The sequence below is a fragment of the Anomalospiza imberbis genome, chromosome 3, assembly GCF_031753505.1.
Source record: "Anomalospiza imberbis isolate Cuckoo-Finch-1a 21T00152 chromosome 3, ASM3175350v1, whole genome shotgun sequence".
Classification (NCBI taxonomy): domain Eukaryota; kingdom Metazoa; phylum Chordata; class Aves; order Passeriformes; family Viduidae; genus Anomalospiza; species Anomalospiza imberbis.
This window is the reverse complement of record NC_089683.1, coordinates 1947614-1954393: the sequence shown is the minus strand read 5'-3', so window position 1 is coordinate 1954393 and position 6780 is coordinate 1947614.

Below are 6780 nucleotides of genomic sequence, written 5' to 3'. Positions count from 1 at the left end.
TGGGAAAATTTGGGAAATTGGAATTTTGTCTTGGTAGCGCGGAGAAGCGGCGCCAGCAGGAGCAAAAACTTGCAGGAAAAATGGGAAAAAATTTGGGAAAAATGGGGAAAATCGTGAAAACTTTGGGGAAAAAATGGTGAAAAATTGGGAAAAAGAGGGGAAAAAGGGGGGGGAATTTTGGGAAAATTTGGGAATTTTTAGGAATTTTTGGAAACTGGTGAGAATTGGGATCTTTTTTTCCGACAGCACGGAGAAGCGGGTGGCACGAGCAGGAGCAAAAAGTTGGGGAAAAAATGGGAGAAAATGGGAAAAAATGGGAAAAAATCGTGAAAAATTGGGAAAAACAGGGAAAAAAGGGGGGGAATTTGGGAAAATTTGGGAATTTTTGGAATTTTTGGGGAAAATTGGAATTTTGTTTTGGCAACGTGGAGAAGCGGCGCGAGGAGGAGCAAAAAGTTATGGAGAAAATGGGAGAAAATGGGAAAAAAATAGGGAAAAATTGGGAAAAAAATTGGGAAAAATCGTGAAAAATTTGGGGAAAAAATGGTGAAAAATTGGAAAAAACTTGGGAAAAATCAGGAAAATACGGGGAGAATTGGGGAAATTTGGGAATTTTTGGGGAAAATGGGGAAAAATTAGGATTTTTTTTTGCGGCAGAGCGAGAAGCGGCGGCGCGAGCAGGAGTGAAAAATCAGGGGAAAAAATGGAAAAAAATTGGAAAAAATCGTGAAAAATTTGGGGAAAAAATGGTGAAAAATTGGGAAAAATAGGGGAAAAAGGGGGGGAATTTTGGAAAATTTGGGAAAATTTGGGAATTTTTGGGAATTTTTGGGAAAGCGGTGCGAGTTGGGATCTTTTTCTGTGGCAGCGCGGAGAAGCGGCGGCGCGAGCAGGAGCGAAAACTTGGGGAGAAAATGGGAGAAAATGGGAAAAAATTGGGAAAAAATCGTGAAAAATTGGGAAAAAATGGTGAAAAATTGGGAAAAGCATGGGAAAAACCGGGAAAACAAGGGGAGAATTGGGGAAAGTTTGGGAAAATTGGAATTTTGTCTGGTAGCGCGGAGAAGCGGCGCCAGCAGGAGCAAAAACTTGGGGGAAAAATGGGAGAAAAATGGGAAAAAATGGGGAAAATTGGGAAAAATTTGGGGGAGAAAATTGTGAAAAATTGGGAAAAACGGGGGAGAAAGGGGGGAATTTGGGAAAATTTGGGAATTTTTAGGAATTTTTGGGAAACTGGTGAGAGTTGGGATCTTTTTTTCCGGCAGCGCGGAGAAGCGGCGCCAGCAGGAGCAAAAAGTTGGGGGAAAATGGGAGAAAATGGGAAAAAAATTGTGAAAAATCAGGAAAAATTTGAGAAGTAATTGTGAAAAATTGGGAGAAGCATGGGAAAAATCAGGAAAAAATGGGGAGAATTGGGGAAATTTGGGAATTTTTTGGGGAAAATGGGGAAAAATTTGGGATTTTGTTTTGCGGCAGCGCGGAGAAGCGGCGGCGCGAGCAGGAGCGAAAACTTGGGGAGAAAATGGGAGAAAATGGCAAAAAATTGTGAAAAATTTGGGAAAAAATCAAGAAAAAATGGAAAAACAGGGGAAAAAGGGGGGGAATTTTGGGAAAATTTGGGAATTTTTGGGGAAAATGGGGAAAAATTTGGGATTTTTTTCTGTGGCAGCGCGGAGAAGCGGCGGCGCGAGCAGGAGCAAAAACTTGGGGAGAAAATGGGAAAAAATGGGAAAAAATCGTGAAAAATTGGAAAAAATAGGGGAAAAAGGGGGGAATTTGGGAAAATTTGGGAAAGTTTGGGAAAATTGGAATTTTGTCTTGGCAACGTGGAGAAGTGGCGCCAGCAGGAGCAAAAACTTGGGGGAAAAATGGAAAAAATGGGAAAAAATTGTGAAAAATTTGGGAAAAAAATCGTGAAAAATGGGAAAAAAGAGGGGAAAAGGGGGGGAATTTTGGGAATTTTTGGGGAAAATGGGGAAAAATTTGGGATTTTGTTTTGCGGCAGCGCGGAGAAGCGGCGGCGCGAGCAGGAGTGAAAACTTGGGGAAAAATGGGAGAAAATGGGAAAAAATTGGGAAAAATCACGAAAAATTTGAGAAGAAATTGTGAAAAATTGGGAGAAGCATGGAAAAAATCAGGAAAAAAACGGGGAGAATTGGGGAAATTTGGGAATTTTTGGGGAAAATGGGGAAAAATTTGGGATTTTTTTTGCGGCAGCGCGGAGAAGCGGCGGCGCGAGCAGGAGCAAAAACTTGGGGGAAAATGGGGAAAAATGGGGAAAAATGGGAAAAAAATGGGGAAAAATCGTGAAAAATTGGAAAAAACTTGGGAAAAATCAGGAAAAAACGGGGAGAATTGGGGAAATTTGGGAATTTTTGGGGGAAAATGGGGAAAAATTAGGGATTTTTTTTCCGGCAGCGCGGAGAAGCGGCGGCGCCAGCAGGAGCAAAAAATCAGGGGAAAATGGGAGAAAATGGCAAAAAATTGTGAAAAATTTGGGAAAAAATAATGAAAAATGGGGAGAAGCATGGGAAAAATCGGGAAAAAATGGGGAGAATTGGGGAATGTTTGGGAAAGTTTGGGAAAATTGGAATTTTGTCTTGGTAGTGCGGAGAAGTGGCGCCAGCAGGAGCAAAAACTTGGGGGAAAAATGGGAAAAAATTGGAAATAATTGTGAAAAATTGGGAAAAATAGGGGAAAAAGGGGGGGAATTTGGGAAAATTTGGGAAAATTTGGGAAAATTTGGGAAAATTGGAATTTTGTCTTGGCAGCGTGGAGAAGCGGGGTCAGCAGGAGCAAAAACTTGGGGGAAAAATGGGAAAAAATGGAAAAAAATTGTGAAAAATTTGGGAAAAAATCGTGAAAAATGGGAAAAAAGAGGGGAAAAGGGGGGGAATTTTGGGAATTTTTGGGGAAAATGGGGAAAAATTTGGGATTTTGTTTTGCGGCAGCGCGGAGAAGCGGCGGCGCGAGCAGGAGCAGAAACTTGGGGAGAAAATGGGAGAAAATGGGAAAAAATTGGGAAAAATCACGAAAAATTTGAGAAGAAATTGTGAAAAATTGGGAGAAGCATGGGAAAAATCAGGAAAAAATGGGGAGAATTGGGGAAATTTGGGAATTTTTGGGGAAAATGGGGAAAAATTTGGATTTTTTTTGCGGCAGACGCGGAGAAGCGGCGGCGCGAGCAGGAGCGAAAACTTGGGGAGAAAATGGGAGAAAATGGGCAAAAATTTGCGAAAAAAATTGGGAAAAATCGTGAAAAATTGGAAGAAACTTGGGAAAAATCAGGAAAAAACGGGGAGAATTTGGGAAATTTGGGAATTTTTGGGAAAATGGGGAAAAATTTGGGATTTTTTTTGCGGCAGCGCGGAGAAGCGGCGGCGCGAGCAGGAGCAAAAACTTGGGGGAAAATGGGAAAATGGGAAAAAATTGGGAAAAATCACGAAAAATTTGGGGAAAAATCATGAAAAATTGGGAAAAGCATGGGAAAAATCAGGAGAAAATGGGGAGAATTGGGGAAAGATTGGGAAAAAAATGGGAAAATTGGAATTTTGTCTTGGCAGCACGGAGAAGCGGCGCCAGCAGGAGCGAAAACTTGGGGGAAAAATGGGAAAAAATTGGGAAAAATGGGGGAAAAATCGTGAAAAAATGGGAAAAATAGGGGAAAAAGGGGGGGATTTGGGAAAATTTGGGAAAATTTGGGAAAATTGGAATTTTGTCTTGGTAGCGTGAGAAGTGGCGCCAGCAGGAGCAAAAACTTGGGGAAAAATGGGAAAAAAGGGAAAAAAATGGGGAAAAAATTGGGAAAAATCGTGAAAATTTTGGGGAAAAAATGGTGAAAAATTGGGAAAAAACAGGGGAAAAAGGGGGGGAATTTTGGGAAAATTTGGGAAAATTTGGGAATTTTGGAAAACTGGTGAGAATTGGAATTTTTTGCGGCAGCGCGGAGAAGCGGCGGCGCCAGCAGGAGCAAAAACTTGGGGAATAATGGGAAAAAACTTGGAAAAAATTGGGAAAAATTGTGACAAAATGGAAAAAAATAGGGGAAAAAGGGGGGGAATTTTGGGAAAATTTGGGAATTTTTGGGGAAAATGGGGAAAAATTTGGGATTTTTTTTGCGGCAGCGCGGAGAAGCGGCGGCGCGAGCAGGAGTAAAAACTTGGGGAGAAAATGGGAGAAAATGGGGGAAAAATGGGAAAAAAATTGGGAAAAATCGTGAAAAATTGGAAGAAACTTGGGAAAAATCAGGAAAAAATGGGGAGAATTAGGGAAATTTGGGAATTTTTGGGGAAAATGGGGAAAAATTTGGATTTTTTTTGCGGCAGCGCGGAGAAGCGGCGGCGCGAGCAGGAGTAAAAACTTGGGGAAAAAATGGGAGAAAATGGGAAAAAATTGGGAAAAATTGTGAAAAATTTGGGAAAAAATGGTGAAAAATTGGAAAAAATAGGGGAAAAGGGGGGGAATTTGGGAAAATTTGGGAATTTTTGGGAATTTTTGGGAAACTGGTGAGAGTTGGGATCTTTTTTTCCGGCAGCGCGGAGAAGCGGCGCCAGCAGGAGCAAAAAGCTGGGGGAAAATGGGAGAAAATGGGGAAAAATTGGGAAAAATCGTGAAAAATTTAGGAAAAAATGGTGAAAAATTGGATAAAGCGTGGGAAAAAATCGGGAAAAAATGGGGAGAATTGGGGAAAGTTTGGGAAAATTTGGGAAAATTGGAATTTTGTCTTGGTAGCGCGGAGAAGTGGCGCCAGCAGGAGCAAAAACTTGGGGGAAAAATGGGAAAAAATGGGAAAAAAAATGGGAAAAATTGGAAAAAAAATAGGGGAAAAAGGGGGGGAATTTGGGAAAATTTGGGAATTTTAGGGGGAAAATGGGGAAAAATTAGGGATTTTGTTTTGCGGCAGCGCGGAGAAGCGGCGGCGCGAGCAGGAGCAAAAACTTGGGGAGAAAATGGGAGAAAATGGGGAAAAATGGGAAAAAAATGGGGAAAAATCGTGAAAAATTGGAAGAAACTTGGGAAAAAATCAGGAAAAAACGGGGAGAATTTGGGAAATTTGGGAATTTTTGGGGAAAATGGGGGAAAAATTTGGATTTTTTTTTGCGGCAGCGCGGAGAAGCGGCGGCGCGAGCAGGAGTAAAAAATCGGGAAAAAATGGGAAAAAATTGGAAAAAATCGTGAAAAATTTGGGGAAAAAATGGTGAAAAATTGGGAAAAATAGGGGAAAAAGGGGGGAAAATTTGGGAAAATTTGGGAATTTTTGGGAATTTTTGGGAAAGCGGTGCGAGTTGGGATCTTTTTCTGTGGCAGCGCCGAGAAGCGGCGGCGCGAGCAGGAGCAAAAACTTGGGGGAAAATGGGAGAAAATGGGAAAAAATTGGGAAAAATCTGGGAAAAAATCGTGAAAAATGGGAAAAAAGAGGGGAAAAATTGGGAAAAGCATGGGAAAAACCGGGAAAAAACGGGGAGAATTGGGGAAAGTTTGGGAAAATTGGAATTTTGTCTTGGTAGCTCGGAGAAGTGGCGCCAGCAGGAGCAAAAACTTGGGGGAAAAATGGGAAAAAATGGGAAAAAATTGGGAAAAATTGGGAAAAAATAGGGGGAAAGGGGGGGAATTTTGGGAAAATTGGGGAAAATTTGGGAATTTTTGGGAAACTGGTGAGAGTTGGGATCTTTTTTTGCGGCAGCGCGGAGAAGCGGCGCCAGCAGGAGCAAAAACTTGGGGAAAATGGGAGAAACTGGCAAAAAATTGGGAAAAATTTGGGGAAAAAATGGTGAAAAATTGGGAAAAAATAGGGGAAAAGGGGGGGAATTTTGGGAAAATTTGGGGAATTTTAGGGGGAAAATGGGGAAAAATTAGGGATTTTGTTTTGCGGCAGCGCGGAGAAGCGGCGGCACGAGCAGGAGCGAAAACTTGGGGAGAAAATGGGAGAAAATGGGAAAAGATTGGGAAAAAATCGTGAAAAATTGTGAAAAAATCGTGAAAAATTGGGAAAGTTTGGGAAAAACCGGGAAAAAATGGGGAGAATTGGGGAAAGTTTGGGAAAATTGGAATTTTGTCTTGGTAGCGCGGAGAAGTGGCGCCAGCAGGAGCAAAAACTTGGGGGAAAAATGGGAAAAAATGGGAAAAAATTGTGAAAAATTTGGGAAAAAATCGTGAAAAATGGGAAAAAAGAGGGGAAAAGGGGGGAAATTTGGGGAAAATTGGGGAAAATTTGGGAAAATTTGGGAAAATTGGAATTTTGTCTTGGTAGCGCGGAGAAGCGGCGCCAGCAGGAGCAAAAACTTGGGGGAAAATGGGAGAAAATGGGAAAAAATTGGGAAAAATCGTGAAAAAATTTGGGAAAAAAATCATGAAAAATTGGGAAAAGCATGGGAAAAATCAGGAAAAAATGGGGAGAATTGGGGAAAGTTTGGGAAAAAATGGGAAATTGGAATTTTGTCTTGGTAGCTCGGAGAAGTGGCGCCAGCAGGAGCAAAAACTTGGGGGGAAAATGGGAAAAAATGGGAAAAAATTGGAAAAATTTGGGGAAAAATCGTGAAAAATGGGAAAAAAGAGGGGAAAAGGGGGGGAATTTTTGGGAAAATTTTGGAATTTTTAGGAATTTTTGGGAAACTGGTGAGAGTTGGGATCTTACTTTCCGGCAGCGCAGAGAAGCGGCGCCAGCAGGAGCAAAAACTTGGGGGAAAAATGGGAAAAAATGGGGAAAAATTGGGAAAAATCGTGAAAAATTGGGAAAAATAGGGGAAAAGGGGGGGAATTTTGGGAAAATTTGGGAAATTT